The sequence below is a fragment of the Triturus cristatus genome, chromosome 1_1, assembly GCF_964204655.1.
Source record: "Triturus cristatus chromosome 1_1, aTriCri1.1, whole genome shotgun sequence".
NCBI lineage: Eukaryota > Metazoa > Chordata > Amphibia > Caudata > Salamandridae > Triturus > Triturus cristatus.
Window position 1 is genome coordinate 711347201 of NC_140579.1, and position 16080 is coordinate 711363280.

The window sequence follows — 16080 nt, forward strand, 5'->3', positions numbered from 1 at the left end:
TCTACAAACGGCTCTGCTGACAAGGTTCTCTGGCTCTAAAGCAGCTCTGCTGACCTGGTTCTCTGACTCTAAAGCAGCTCTGCTGACCTGGTTCTCTGGCTGTACAGCGGCTTTGCTGACCTGGTTCTTTGGCTGTAGAGCAGCTCTGCTGACCTTGTTCTCTCTGCTGACCTGGTTCTCTGGCTCTATAGCGCTCTGCTGACCTGGTTCTCTGGCTGTACAGCGGCTCTGCTGACCTGGTTCTCTGGGTCTACAGCAGCTCTGCTGACCTGGTTCTCAGCGTGTACAACAGATCTGCTGACCTGGTTCTCTGGCTCTAGAGCAGCTTTGCTGACCTGGTTCTCAGGCTGCACAATGGTTCTGTTGACCTGGTTCTTTGGCTGTGAAGCAGCGTTGCTGACCTGGTTCTCTGGCTCTACAACAGCTCTGCTGGCCTGGTTCTGTGGCTCTAAAGCAGATCCGCTGACCTGGTTCTCTGGCTCTACAGCAGTTCTACTGACCTGGTTCTCTGGCTCTAGAGCGGCTCTGCTGACCTGGTTCTCTGGCTCTACAGCAGCTCTGCTGACCTAGTTCTCTGGCTCTACAGCGACTCTGCTGGCCTGGTTCGTTGGCTCTAAAGCAGCTCTGCTGACCTAGTTCTCTGGCTCTAGAGCAGCTCTGCTGACCTGGTTCTCTGGCTCTACACCTGCTTTGCTGACCTGTTTCTCTGGCTCTACAGTGGCTCTGCTGACCTGTTTCTCTGGTTCTAAGGCAGCTTTGCTGACCTGGTTCTCTGGCTCTAAAGCAGCTCTTCTGACCTGGTCCTCTGGTTCTACAGCAGCTCAGTTGACCTGGTTCTCTTGCTCTAGAGCAGCTCTGCTGCCCTGGTTCTTAGGCTCTAGAGCAGCTCTGCTGACCTGGTTCTCTGGCTGTAGAGCAGCTTTGCTGACCTGGTTCTCAGACTGTACAACGGCTCTGCTGACTTGGTTCTTTGGTTGTAGAGCAGCTCTGCTGACCTTGTTCTCTTGCTGTACAGTAGCTCTGCTGACCTGTTTCTCTGGCTCTATAGCGGCTCTGCTGACCTGGTTTTCTGGCCCTACAACGGCTCTGCTGACCTCGTTCTCAGGCTCAAGAGCAGCTCTGCTGACCTGGTTCTTTGGCTCTACGGCAGCTTTGCTCACCTGGTTTTCTGGGTCTACAGCAGCTCTGCTGACCTGGTTCTCTGGCTCTACCATGGCTCTGCTGGCCTGGTTCTGTGGCTCTAAAGCAGCTCTGCTGACCTAGTTCTCTAGCTCTACAGCGGCTCTGTTGACCTGGTTCTCTGGCTCTAAAGCAGCTCTGCTGACCTGGTTCTAAAGCTCTAGAGCAGCCCCGCTGACCTGGTTCTCTGGCATTGAAGCAGCTCTGCTGACCTTGCTCTCTGGCTCTAGAGCAGCTTTGATGACCTGGTTCTCAGGCTGTACAACGGCTCTTCTGACCTGGTTCTTTGCTGTAGAGCAAGTCTGCTGACCTTGTTCTCTCGCTGTACAGCAGCTCTGCTGACCTGGTTCTCTGGCTCTATAGCGGCTCTGCTGACCTGGTTCTTTGGCTCTACAACGGCTCTGCTGACCTCGTTTTCAGGCTCTAGAGCAGCTCTGCTGACCTGGTTCTTTGGCTCTACGGCATCTCTGCTGGCCTAGTTCTCAGGCACTAGAGCAGCTCTGCTGACCTGGTTCTCTGGCTGTGAAGCAGCTTTGCTGACCTGGTTCTCTGGCTCTACAACGGCTATTCTGACCTGGTTCTCAGTCTCGAGAGCAGCTCTGCTGACCTGGTTCTCTGGCTCTACAGCTGCTCTGTTGACCTGGTTCTCTGGCTCTAAAGCAGCTCTGATGACCTGGTTCTCTGGCTCTAGAGCGGCTCTGCTGACCTGGGTCTCTGGCTCTAGAGCAGCTCTGCAGACCTGGTTCTCTGGCACTAGAGCGTCTCTGCTGTCCTGGTTCTCTGGCTTTACAGCAGCTCTGCTGACCTGGTTCTCTGGCTCTAGAGCAGCTCTGCTGACCTGGTTCTCTGGCTCTACAAGAGCTCTGCTGACCTGGTTCTCTGGCTCTAGAGTAGCTCTGCTGACCTGGTTCTCTGGCTCTAAAGCAACTCTGCTGACCTGGTTCTCTGGCTGTAGAGCAGCTTTGCTGACCTGGTTCTCAGGCTGTACAACGGATCTGCTGACCTGGTTCTATGGCTGTAGAGCAGCTCTGCTGACCTTGTTCTCTGGCTGTACAGCAGCTCTGCTGACCTGGGTCTCTGGCTCTACACCGGCTCTGCTGACCTGCTTCTCTGGCTCTACAGCAGCTCTGCTGACCTGGTTCTCTGGGTCTACAGCAGCTCTGCTGACCGGGTTCTCTGGGTCTACAACAGCTCTGCTGACCTGGTTCTCTGGCTCTAGAGCGACTCTGCTGGCCTGGTTCTCTGGCTCTAAAGCAGCTCTGCTGACCTGGTTCTCTGGGTCTCCAGCAGCTCTGCTGACCTGGTTCTCTGGGTCTACAGCGGCTCTGCTGACCTGGTTCTCTGGCTATAGAGCGACTCTGCTGGCCTGGTTCTCTGGCTCTAAAGCCGCTCTGCTGACCTAGTTCTCTGGCTCTAGAGCAGCTCTACTGACCTGCTTCTCTGGCTCTACAACAGCTTTGCTGACCTGGTTCTCTGGCTCTACAGCAGCTCTGCTGACCTGGTTCTCTGGCTCTAAAATGGCTCTGCTGGCCTGGTTCTTTGGCTCTAAAGCAGCTCTGCTGACCTGCTTCTAAAGCTCTAGAGCAGCCCTGCTGACCTGGTTCTAAAGAGCTAGAGCAGCCCTGCTGACCTGGTTCTCTGGCTTTGAAGCAGCTCTGCTGACCTTGTTCTCTGGCTCTAGAGCAGCTTTGCTGACCTGGTTCTCAGGCTGTACAACGGCTTTTCTGACCTGGTTCTTTGGCTGTAGAGCAGCTCTGCTGACCTTGTTCTCTGGCTGTACAGCAGCTCTGTTGACCTGGTTTTCTGGCTCTACAGCGGCTCTGCTGACCTGATTCTCTGGCTCTACAAACGGCTCTGCTGACAAGGTTCTCAGGCTCTAGAGTAGCTCTGCTGACCTGGTTCTCTGGCTGTACAGCGGCTCTGCTGACCTGGTTCTCTGGCTCTAAAGCTGCTCTGCTGACCTGGTTCTCTGGCTCTAAAATGGCTCTGCTGGCCTGGTTCTTTGGCTCTGAAGCAGCTCTGCTGACTTAGTTCTCTGGCTCTACAGCTGCTCTGTTGACCTGGTTCTCTGGCTCTAAAGCAGCTCTGCTGACCTGCTTCTAAAGCTCTAGAGCAGCCCTGCTGACCTGGTTCTAAAGCGCTAGAGCAGCCCTGCTGACCTGGTTCTCTGGCTTTGAAGCAGCTCTGCTGACCTTGTTCTCTGGCTCTAGAGCAGCTTTGCTGACCTGGTTCTCAGGCTGTACAACGGCTCTTCTGACCTGGTTCTTTGGCCGTAGAGCAGCTCTGCTGACCTTGTTCTCTGGCTGTACAGCAGCTCTGTTGACCTGGTTCTCTGGCTCTAAAGCAGCTCTGCTGAACTGGTTGTCTGGCTCTAAAATTGCTCTGCTGGCCTGGTTCTTTGGCTCTAAAGCAGCTCTGCTGACTTAGTTCTCTGGCTCTACAGCTGCTCTGTTGACCTGGTTCTCTGGCTCTAAAGCAGCTCTGCTGACCTGCTTCTAAAGCTCTAGAGCAGCCCTGCTGACCTGGTTCTAAAGCGCTAGAGCAGCCCTGCTGACCTGGTTCTCTGGCTTTGAAGCAGCTCTGCTGACCTTGTTCTCTGGGTCTACAGCAGCTCTGCTGACCTGGTTCTCTGGCTCTACCATGGCTCTGCTGGCCTGGTTCTGTGGCTCTAAAGCAGCTCTGCTGACCTAGTTCTCTAGCTCTACAGCGGCTCTGTTGACCTGGTTCTCTGGCTCTAAAGCAGCTCTGCTGACCTGGTTCTAAAGCTCTAGAGCAGCCCCGCTGACCTGGTTCTCTGGCATTGAAGCAGCTCTGCTGACCTTGCTCTCTGGCTCTAGAGCAGCTTTGATGACCTGGTTCTCAGGCTGTACAACGGCTCTTCTGACCTGGTTCTTTGCTGTAGAGCAAGTCTGCTGACCTTGTTCTCTCGCTGTACAGCAGCTCTGCTGACCTGGTTCTCTGGCTCTATAGCGGCTCTGCTGACCTGGTTCTTTGGCTCTACAACGGCTCTGCTGACCTCGTTTTCAGGCTCTAGAGCAGCTCTGCTGACCTGGTTCTTTGGCTCTACGGCATCTCTGCTGGCCTAGTTCTCAGGCACTAGAGCAGCTCTGCTGACCTGGTTCTCTGGCTGTGAAGCAGCTTTGCTGACCTGGTTCTCTGGCTCTACAACGGCTATTCTGACCTGGTTCTCAGTCTCGAGAGCAGCTCTGCTGACCTGGTTCTCTGGCTCTACAGCTGCTCTGTTGACCTGGTTCTCTGGCTCTAAAGCAGCTCTGATGACCTGGTTCTCTGGCTCTAGAGCGGCTCTGCTGACCTGGGTCTCTGGCTCTACAGCAGCTCTGCAGACCTGGTTCTCTGGCACTAGAGCGTCTCTGCTGTCCTGGTTCTCTGGCTTTACAGCAGCTCTGCTGACCTGGTTCTCTGGCTCTAGAGCAGCTCTGCTGACCTGGTTCTCTGGCTCTACAAGAGCTCTGCTGACCTGGTTCTCTGGCTCTAGAGTAGCTCTGCTGACCTGGTTCTCTGGCTCTAAAGCAACTCTGCTGACCTGGTTCTCTGGCTGTAGAGCAGCTTTGCTGACCTGGTTCTCAGGCTGTACAACGGATCTGCTGACCTGGTTCTATGGCTGTAGAGCAGCTCTGCTGACCTTGTTCTCTGGCTGTACAGCAGCTCTGCTGACCTGGGTCTCTGGCTCTACACCGGCTCTGCTGACCTGCTTCTCTGGCTCTACAGCAGCTCTGCTGACCTGGTTCTCTGGGTCTACAGCAGCTCTGCTGACCGGGTTCTCTGGGTCTACAACAGCTCTGCTGACCTGGTTCTCTGGCTCTAGAGCGACTCTGCTGGCCTGGTTCTCTGGCTCTAAAGCAGCTCTGCTGACCTGGTTCTCTGGGTCTCCAGCAGCTCTGCTGACCTGGTTCTCTGGGTCTACAGCGGCTCTGCTGACCTGGTTCTCTGGCTATAGAGCGACTCTGCTGGCCTGGTTCTCTGGCTCTAAAGCCGCTCTGCTGACCTAGTTCTCTGGCTCTAGAGCAGCTCTACTGACCTGCTTCTCTGGCTCTACAACAGCTTTGCTGACCTGGTTCTCTGGCTCTACAGCAGCTCTGCTGACCTGGTTCTCTGGCTCTAAAATGGCTCTGCTGGCCTGGTTCTTTGGCTCTAAAGCAGCTCTGCTGACCTGCTTCTAAAGCTCTAGAGCAGCCCTGCTGACCTGGTTCTAAAGAGCTAGAGCAGCCCTGCTGACCTGGTTCTCTGGCTTTGAAGCAGCTCTGCTGACCTTGTTCTCTGGCTCTAGAGCAGCTTTGCTGACCTGGTTCTCAGGCTGTACAACGGCTTTTCTGACCTGGTTCTTTGGCTGTAGAGCAGCTCTGCTGACCTTGTTCTCTGGCTGTACAGCAGCTCTGTTGACCTGGTTTTCTGGCTCTACAGCGGCTCTGCTGACCTGATTCTCTGGCTCTACAAACGGCTCTGCTGACAAGGTTCTCAGGCTCTAGAGTAGCTCTGCTGACCTGGTTCTCTGGCTGTACAGCGGCTCTGCTGACCTGGTTCTCTGGCTCTAAAGCTGCTCTGCTGACCTGGTTCTCTGGCTCTAAAATGGCTCTGCTGGCCTGGTTCTTTGGCTCTGAAGCAGCTCTGCTGACTTAGTTCTCTGGCTCTACAGCTGCTCTGTTGACCTGGTTCTCTGGCTCTAAAGCAGCTCTGCTGACCTGCTTCTAAAGCTCTAGAGCAGCCCTGCTGACCTGGTTCTAAAGCGCTAGAGCAGCCCTGCTGACCTGGTTCTCTGGCTTTGAAGCAGCTCTGCTGACCTTGTTCTCTGGCTCTAGAGCAGCTTTGCTGACCTGGTTCTCAGGCTGTACAACGGCTCTTCTGACCTGGTTCTTTGGCCGTAGAGCAGCTCTGCTGACCTTGTTCTCTGGCTGTACAGCAGCTCTGTTGACCTGGTTCTCTGGCTCTAAAGCAGCTCTGCTGAACTGGTTGTCTGGCTCTAAAATGGCTCTGCTGGCCTGGTTCTTTGGCTCTAAAGCAGCTCTGCTGACTTAGTTCTCTGGCTCTACAGCTGCTCTGTTGACCTGGTTCTCTGGCTCTAAAGCAGCTCTGCTGACCTGCTTCTAAAGCTCTAGAGCAGCCCTGCTGACCTGGTTCTAAAGCGCTAGAGCAGCCCTGCTGACCTGGTTCTCTGGCTTTGAAGCAGCTCTGCTGACCTTGTTCTCTGGCTCTAGAGCAGCTTTGCTGACCTGGTTCTCAGGCTGTACAACGGCTCTTCTGACCTGGTTCTTTGGCCGTAGAGCAGCTCTGCTGACCTTGTTCTCTGGCTGTACAGCAGCTCTGTTGACCTGGTTTTCCGGCTCTAAAGCAGCTCTGCTGACCTGGTTCTTTGAGTCTACAGCAGCTCTGCTGACCTGGTTCTCTGGGTCTACAGCGGCTCTGCTGACCTGGTTCTCTGGCTCTAGAGTGACTCTGCTGGCCTGGTTCTCTGGCTCTAAAGCAGCTCTGCTGACCTAGTTCTCTGGCTCTAGAGCAGCTCTGCTGAACTGCTTCTCTGGCTCTACAGCGGCTCTGCTGACCTGATTCTCTGGCTCTACAAACGGCTCTGCTGACAAGGTTCTCAGGCTCTAGAGTAGCTCTGCTGACCTGGTTCTCTGGCTGTACAGTGGCTCTGCTGACCTGGTTCTCTGGCTCTAAAGCAGCTCTGCTGACTGGTTCTCTGGCTCTACAATGGCTCTGCTGACCTGATTCTCTGGCTGTGAAGCAGCTTTGCTGACCTGGTTCTCTGGATCTACAAAGGCTCACCTGGCCTGGTTCTGTGGCTCTAAAGCAGCTCCGCTGACCTGGTTCTCTGGCTCTACAGCGGCTATGTTGACCTAGTTCTCTGGCTCTAGAGGATCTCTACTGACCTGGTTCTCTGGCTCTACAACGGTTTTGCTGACCTGGTTCTCTGGCTCTACAGCAGCTCTGCTGACCTGGTTTTTAGGCCCTAGAGCAGCTCTGCTGACCTGGTTCTCAGGCTGTGCAACAGATCTGCTGACCTGTTTCTCTGGCTGTGAAGCAGCTTTTCTGACCTGTTTCTCTGGTTCTACAACGGCTCACCTGACCTGGTTCTGTGGCTCTAAAGCAGCTCCGCTGACCTGGTTCTCTGGCTCTACAGCGGCTCTGTTGACCTGGTTCTCTGGCTCTAAAGCAGCTCTGCTGACCTGGTTCTCTGGCTTTAGAGCGGCTCTGCTGACCTGGGTCTCTGGCTCTACAGCAGCTCTGCTTACCTGGTTCTCTGGCTCGAGAGCAGCTCTGCTGACCTGGTTTTCTGGCTCTACAACAGCTCTGATGAACTGGTTCTCTGGCTCTACAACAACTCTGCTGACCTGGTTCTCTGGCTCTAGAGCAGCTCTGCTGACCTGGTTCTCTGGCTCTAAAGCAGCTCTGCTGACCTGGTTCTCTGACTCTAGAGCAGCTCTGCTGACCTGGTTCTCAGGCTGTACAACGGCTCTGCTGACCTGGTTCTCTGGCTCTAGAGCGGCTCTGCTGTCCTGGTTCTCTGGCTCTACAGCAGCTCTGCTGACCTGGTTCTCTGGCTATAGAGCAGCTCTGCTGACCTGGTTCTCTGGCTGTACAGCGGCTCTGGTGACCTGGTTCTCTGGCTGTACAACGGCTCTGCTGACCTGGTTCTCTGGCTGTACAGTGGCTCTGCTGACCTGGTTCTCTGGGTCTACAGCAGCTCTGCTTACCTGGTTCTCAGGCTGTACAACGGATCTGCTGACCTGGTTCTCTGGCTCTAGAGCAGCTTTGCTGACCTGGTTCTAAGGCTGAACAACGGCTCTGTTGACCTGGTTCTTTGGCTGTACAGCAGCTCTGCTGACCTTGTTCTCTGGCTGTACAGCAGCTCTGCTGATCTGGTTCTCTGGCTCTACAGCGGCTCTGCTGAACTGATTCTCTGGCTCTACAAACGGCTCTGCTGACAAGGTTCTCAGGCTCTAGAGCAGCTCTGCTGAACTGGTTCTCTGGCTCTAAGGCAGCTCTGCTGACCTGGTTCTCTGGCTCTAAAGCAGCTCTGCTGACCTGGTTCTCTGGCTGTACAGCGGCTCTGCTGACCTGGTTCTTTGGCTGTAGAGCAGCTCTGCTGACCTTGTTCTCTGGCTGTACAGCAGCTCTGCTGACCTGGTTCTCTGGCTCTATAGCGCTCTGCTGACCTGGTTCTCTGGCTGTAAAGCGGCTCTGCTGACCTGGTTCTCTGGGTCTACAGCAGCTCTGCTGACCTGGTTCTCAGCATGTACAACAGATCTGCTGACCTGGTTCTCTGGCTCTAGAGCAGCTTTGCTGACCTGGTTCTCAGGCTGCACAATGGTTCTGTTGACCTGGTGCTTTGGCTGTGAAGCAGCGTTACTGACCTGGTTCTCTGGCTCTACAACAGCTCTGCTGGCCTGGTTCTGTGGCTCTAAAGCAGATCCGCTGACCTGGTTCTCTGGCTCTACAGCAGTTCTGCTGACCTGGTTCTCTGGCTCTAGAGCGGCTCTGCTGACCTGGTTCTCTGGCTCTACAGCAGCTCTGCTGACCTAGTTCTCTGCCTCTACAGCGACTCTGCTGGCCTGGTTCTCTGGCTCTAAAGCAGCTCTGCTGACCGAGTTCTCTGGCTCTAGAGCAGCTCTGCTGACCTGGTTCTCTGGCTCTACACCTGCTTTGCTGACCTGTTTCTCTGGCTCTACAGTGGCTCTGCTGACCTGTTTCTCTGGTTCTACAGCAGCTCAGTTGACCTGGTTCTCTTGCTCTAGAGCAGCTCTGCTGACCTGGTTCTTAGGCTCTAGAGCAGCTCTGCTGACCTGGTTCTCTGGCTGTAGAGCAGCTTTCCTGACCTGGTTCTCAGGCTGTACAACGGCTCTGCTGACTTGGTTCTTTGGTTGTAGAGCAGCTCTGCTGACCTTGTTCTCTTGCTGTACAGTAGCTCTGCTGACCTGTTTCTCTGGCTCTATAGCGGCTCTGCTGACCTGGTTTTCTGGCCCTACAACGGCTCTGCTGACCTCGTTCTCAGGCTCAAGAGCAGCTCTGCTGACCTGGTTCTTTGGCTCTACGGCAGCTTTGCTCACCTGGTTTTCTGGGTCTACAGCAGCTCTGCTGACCTGGTTCTGTGGCTCTAAAGCAGCTCTGCTGACCTAGTTCTCTAGCTCTACAGCGGCTCTGTTGACCTCGTTCTCTGGCTCTAAAGCAGCTCTGCTGACCTGGTTCTAAAGCTCTAGAGCAGCCCCGCTGACCTGGTTCTCTGGCATTGAAGCAGCTCTGCTGACCTTGCTCTCTGGCTCTAGAGCAGCTTTGATGACCTGGTTCTCAGGCTGTACAACGGCTCTTCTGACCTGGTTCTTTGCTGTAGAGCAAGTCTGCTGACCTTGTTCTCTCGCTGTACAGCAGCTCTGCTGACCTGGTTCTCTGGCTCTATAGCTGCTCTGCTGACCTGGTTCTCTGGCTCTACAACGGCTCTGCTGACCTTGTTCTCAGGCACTAGAGCAGCTCTGCTGACCTGGTTCTCTGGCTGTACAGCGGCTTTGCTGACCTGGTTCTCTGGCTCTAAAGCAGCTCTGCTGACTGGTTCTCTGGCTCTGCAACGGATCTGCTGACCTGTTTCTCTGGCTGTGAAGCAGCTTTGCTGACCTGGTTCTCTGACTCTACAACGGCTATTCTGACCTGGTTCTCAGTCTCGAGAGCAGCTCTGCTGACCTGGTTCTCTGGCTCTACAGCTGCTCTGTTGACCTGGTTCTCTGGCTCTAAAGCAGCTCTGATGACCTGGTTCTCTGGCTCTAGAGTGGCTCTGCTGACCTGGGTCTCTGGCTCTACATCAGCTCTGCAGACCTGGTTCTCTGGCACTAGAGCGGCTCTGCTGTCCTGGTTCTCTGGCTTTACAGCAGCTCTGCTGACCTGGTTCTCTGGCTCTAGAGCAGCTCTGCTGACCTGGTTCTCTGGCTCTAAAGCAGCTCTGCTGACTGGTTCTCTGGCTCGACAACGGATCTGCTGACCTGTTTCTCTGGCTGTGAAGCAGCTTTGCTGACCTGGTTCTCTGGCTCTACAACGGCTCTTCTGACCTGGTTCTCAGTCTCGAGAGCAGCTCTGCTGACCTGGTTCTCTGGCTCTACAGCTGCTCTGTTGACCTGGTTCTCTGGCTCTAAAGCAGCTCTGCTGACCTGGTTCTCTGGCTCTAGAGCGGCTCTGCTGACCTTGGTCTCTGGCTCTAGAGCGGCTCTGCAGACCTGGTTCTCTGGCACTACAGCGGCTTTGCTGACCTGTATCTCAGGCTGTACAACGGCTCTGCTGACCTGGTTCTATGGCTGTAGAGCAGCTCTGCTGACCTTGTCCTCTGGCTGTACAGCAGCTCTGCTGACCTTGTTCTCTGGCTGTACAGCAGCTCTGCTGACCTGGGTCTCTGGCTCTACACCAGCTCTGCTGACCTGGTTCTCTGGGTCTACAGCAGCTCTGCTGACCGGGTTCTCTGGGTCTACAGCAGCTCTGCTGACCTGGTTCTCTGGCTCTAGAGCGACTCTGCTGGCCTGGTTCTCTGGCTCTAAAGCAGCTCTGCTGACCTGGTTCTCTGGGTCTACAGCAGCTCTGCTGACCTGGTTCTCTGGGTCTACAGCGGCTCTGCTGACCTGGTTCTCTGGCAATAGAGCGACTATGCTGGCCTGGTTCTCTGGCTCTAAAGCAGCGCTGCTGACCTAGTTCTCTGGCTCTAGAGCAGCTCTGCTGAACTGCTTCTCTGGCTCTACAACTGCTTTGCTGACCTGGTTCTCTGGCTCTACAACGGCTCTGCTGACCTGTGTCTCTGGCTCTAAAGCAGCTTTGCTGACCTGGTTCTCTGGCTCTAAAGCAGCTCTGCTGACCTGGTTCTCTGACTCTAAAACAGCTCTGCTGACCTGGTTTCTCTGGCTCTACAGCAGCTCTGCTGACCTGGTTCTCTTGCTCTAGAGCAGCTCTGCTGACCTGGTTCTCAGGCTCTTGAGCAGCTCTGCTGGCCTGGTTCTTTGGCTCTACGGCAGCTCTGCTGACCTAGTTCTCTGGCTCTAGAGCAGCTCTACTGACCTGCTTCTCTGGCTCTACAACAGCTTTGCTGACCTGGTTCTCTCGCTCTACAGCAGCTCTGCTGACCTGGTTCTCTGGCTCTAAAATGGCTCTGCTGGCCTGGTTCTTTGGCTCTAAAGCAGCTCTGCTGACTTAGTTCTCTGGCTCTACAGCTGCTCTGTTGACCTGGTTCTCTGGCTCTAAAGCAGCTCTGCTGACCTGCTTCTAAAGCTCTAGAGCAGCCCTGCTGACCTGGTTCTAAAGCGCTAGAGCAGCCCTGCTGACCTGGTTCTCTGGCTTTGAAGCAGCTCTGCTGACCTTGTTCTCTAGCTCTAGAGCAGCTTTGCTGTCCTGGTTCTCAGGCTGTATAACGGCTTTTCTGACCTGGTTCTTTGGCTGTAGAGCAGCTCTGCTGACCTTGTTCTCTGGCTGTACAGCAGCTCTGCTGACCTGGTTCTCTGGGTCTACAGTGGCTCTGCTGACCTAGTTCTCTGGCTCTAGAGCAGCTCTGCTGAATTACTTCTCTGGCTCTACAGCTGCTTTGCTGACCTGGTTCTCTGGCTCTACAACGGCTCTGCTGACCTGTTTCTCTGGCTCTAAAGCAGCTTTGCTGACCTGGTTCTCTGGCTCTAAAGCAGCTCTGCTGACCTGGTTCTCTGGCTCTACAGCAGTGTGGTACTTTAGAATTTGGGACCGCGTAGGAGGCAGGGCCCTACTCTGCCTATTCCGGTATTAGCGAACCGCGAATGGCCAATGCGGTATGTACAATTGCTTTGTATAACTTTATATCGATAAATGCACTGTGTATTCGATATTTTACATTGACTTCGTGGGTTCCAGCTTGGAGCGGTGGTCATCTTATGGTTGCCCTCACATAGGCTACACATTACGAACAAGTACGGACCTTTAGAACACATGTGCCTTCTGTTTGACTTCTCTGTGACCTGTGCAGCTTGGCTCCGCTGCCCCAGGTCAGTCCGGTCCCACGAGCTGCCCGTCCTACGACCACCTGTGATTAGCATCAGGGTTTGACACACCATAAAGCCTTTTCATCCCACACAAGCCTCCGGCTAATCTCTTTCACACCTGACTCTTCCTGCTTTATGGCTTGTTTTACAAACAGGAGGTGCCCGTGTTTATTGGGGTCTGTGGATATCTGAGGTGGGATCTGAGCCTCGCTGGGTAAATAATTGTGGGCTGGCTAAACTGGAATGTGGGATGGTCATCATGACTCTGCCTTTTCGTTTGTAATGAATACATGTGAATGACCATATCATAAAATAAGGAATGTGTGCCTGAAGCATGATATTTTGTATATAAGGAGAAGGCCGTTTCTGTAAGTTTAAGCAGTCTCCTGAGAACATACATTGTGCTGTACTTCTCGGACACCTGTAATTGGTCTGCAGCCAATAAATTGATCTTTGACTTCACCTAGAAGACTCTGTGTTTCTGTGGGTCTGAAACAGCAAGAACTCGAAGTCTTAGGGTGTGTTCCTCTGCACCGCTGGGCTTTAAAAACCCAGTACTTCAGTTGGCGCCCAACTCGGGGCGATTTCAGCGGTACCAGTCCAAGCCAGAGGTTCGTGAGGAGCTTCGTGTGGAAATTCCGGAGGAAGGCCGCCACTTCATCGACCCCTGCATGTCGACGTGGTCTGAAAGTCTTTTCTGCGAGGTTCTCCGCGTCCCGACGGCTACGAAGGACTGCTGCCCTGATTAATCGCCCTGTTTTGGACCCTTGACGATTTTGGTAGAGCAAAACAATCGAGAGAGTCTTCTGGTGACGCCATCGATCATCGATATTCAGTTAAGTATAAGTGGAGCGTCTCCCAGTTTGTTTGGTATCCTTCGGGAATTTGGTATCCTTCAGGATCGTTTTGATTTGGAACTTGCAAGTGCCAAAGCCAGAGGACTCGTATATTCACGAGACTATCGTATTCGATAATCCTTTGAAGTTTGAAACTAGACTAGTGAGCGAAGATGCCTGGTTCTAGTGTATTTGGAAGATTGTTTTGTTTGGGTTGTAGAAGGGATTCCCAGTTAGAGGATTCATGTCCGGTTCCTCCAATTGGAACTCCAACTTATGAGCTTTATGTAAAACATGGCGTGGGCCCCATTGCATATAATGAAGTATGGATCCGATACACCAGAAAGGACGGTGTTTTAAAATGGCCCCAAAATGGTAGTTTTGATACAGATATCTTAGATAATTTGGAAGTTAAATTATTTCAAAAGAAAGCCCGGCCGGCGATGTTTGATTCTTTCCGCCTATGGCGAAAGGAAGCCAAACAGAAGGAAATTAAGCTAGCGAAAAGGAATAAGAGAGAAAAAGGTATGTCAATGATGCAAGCAGCTGTGCAATTTAAAGATAATGAGGAGGAACAAATGAATGAGCAGCTACATAGACAGCGCAAACTAGGGATCGATAAATGTTACCCAGTTTTGTCACCCCTTGTACAAGATGAGACAAAAGAGAAAGAGAAAGATTCCCTAATGTCCCATTTGCTAAGTTCGCCACCCCCGTATGCGCAAAATGCCACAGCGCCTCCACAGCTCGTAAATGTGCAGCCTCCAGTTAATGTGCCGCAAGCCTTCCCACAACCGCCAGCTCCTCCTCAGCTGGCTCCTATCCCTGCAGTGCAGCCCTCTCAAGGGCCGCCAGTTTTGTTACCTGTTGCCCCTGCGCTTCCTGCGACTTTCCCTAGTACATCAGCTGCCTCCCCTGGCGCTCTTCCTTACACTACCCAGGTACCTGTATCTGCACCCGCTTTTCTTCCCTCTGTCTTTCCCCCCGTTTTTGCCTCAACTTCTCCTTCAGCACGACAACGACTAGCTAATGTAGTTACTAGTTTAATGTCGCCTCTCTTTGGGTCATCTAGTGTGACCCCTGGTTTACAACGTAAGCAGTTGCGTAGTCAGCTGCCTAATCCTGAAGAGAAAGAGGTATTAGATCATATGGCGCGTAGGTGGATTGTTTTCCCTTCACTCTATGAGGGGGAATCAGTTGTTAACGTTTTTCACCAATGGGATGCCCCGAAACAGAGGTATGTGTTTGACAAAATGTGTGAATTCCTCTGTGAGGAATTGGAGGATCATGGTTCAAATTCAAACCTGCAGGAGTTGTGTCGAGTGCGATTTGATTTTGGAACAGGTACAATTGTGGGTCCCGATGTAGATAAAGCAGTTGCGACTTTACTGTCCTTCAGAAATGGCGATTGTCAGCAATCATTGTTCGAACAGGAATTCCCTGTGGGAAAAAAGGTAAAAGCGCGCCAATATCCGATGCGTGAGGTTCCCCCAGTTTGGAGACTTGCTGATCCAAATGCTGCTCCACTTGTCTTAGCACATTTTCAGCGTGTTTTGGTACATGTCCCATGGAAGCGTTCTGAGGGGTTAGCGCTTAAGCAGACATTGCCTGACCCCCGTAAAAACCCTGCAGGATATTATAAGGAGTTATCACAGACTGCAGACTCATGTGTCATGAATCTGGCTGACAGATATGTTGTTCGGGAATGTGGTTCCACAGCCTTTATGGGGATCCATTCGTAATGTAGATCATGCTGCAGAACTAGGGGACACATGGGCTAATATCATTGCTGCAGACACTAGACAAGTTGGTGGTGCAAAACCTGAGCCCCTGGTAGAATTATCACTTACATGAAGACTTTAATGCCCGCGATGCGCGTGAATTGGGATAAACTATCCGCATGCAAGCAGAAGAAAGATGAGACAGTGTCCGATTTCTTTACAAGGTTTGAAGAAACGTTTATCGACCACAGTGGTCAAGACATGAGTACTGAAGGTGGCCAACGGTTATTTGTGGATAAATTTGTGCAGAATCTACTTCCCGAGTTGTGTAAAAAATTAAAAGATTCAGAGAGTTCTTGGGATGTTTCCTCTTCAGCGCAAATACTGGCTACTGCACAGTATTACGAAAATAGAGATAAAGACGAGAAGGATAGAACAGATAAGAAAACGAAAGAATTGAAAACGAAGGTCCTTTTACAGCAGGCTTACCCGCCACGTGGAGGACAGAATAATTATAGGCAAACCCAAGGTATCTATCAGCAACCCCAACAGTTTCAGAATAACCAGCAAATGAATGGGTATTATCAACCACGTATCCCTCTAGGTCCCAATCAATGTTCATATTGCAGGGAGGAAGGTCATTTTAAGTATAGCTGTCCTAAATTAATGCAGCGTACTAGTAATGCGTATGGCGCAAGAGGTAGAGGTAGAGGTGGTCAGCAAGCTCCTAGAGGTAGAGGGCGTGCAAATGTTCCCCAGAACGCGCGTCCTCTTCCGCCTCAAAATACGATAAATAGCTTTGATCAGCAAGCCAATGCTACTGGTAATACAGCTCAGTACTATAATAATGATTATTATGCAGAAGACGACAATGTGGAAGGTAATGATTACTAGGACAGCCATAGACAGAGAGAGGGAGTTGTTTCAGTACCAGTGGATCAGAGTGGACCGTATGTTAAGGTGACTACAGCGGGTGTAACAGAGCCCTTTCTGCTGGACACTGGTGCTGCAAAGAGTTCAATTATGCATTCAAAACTCCCTGGCGCACCTTTGTCTGGCGAAATGAATGTTTCAGTAGGTTTTTCTGGCGCCCCAGTTAGGAACCAGATTTCTAGTCCTATGCCACTTTCCGTTGGACCTTGTGAGTTAAAAGCACCCCTCATCCTAACGACAGGTTGTGGTGAAAATCTATTAGGGTTGGATTTGTTAAAAAGATTGCATGCAACGCTATATTGTTCTCCCTCAGGAGTGCAACTTACATTGGGTAAGGAAGTGATTTCCCCGATGTATTTGTCAAAGAATACAATGCCGCCTGAATTGTCATCCCTTCCGGATGTCCTTTGGGCTACTGGT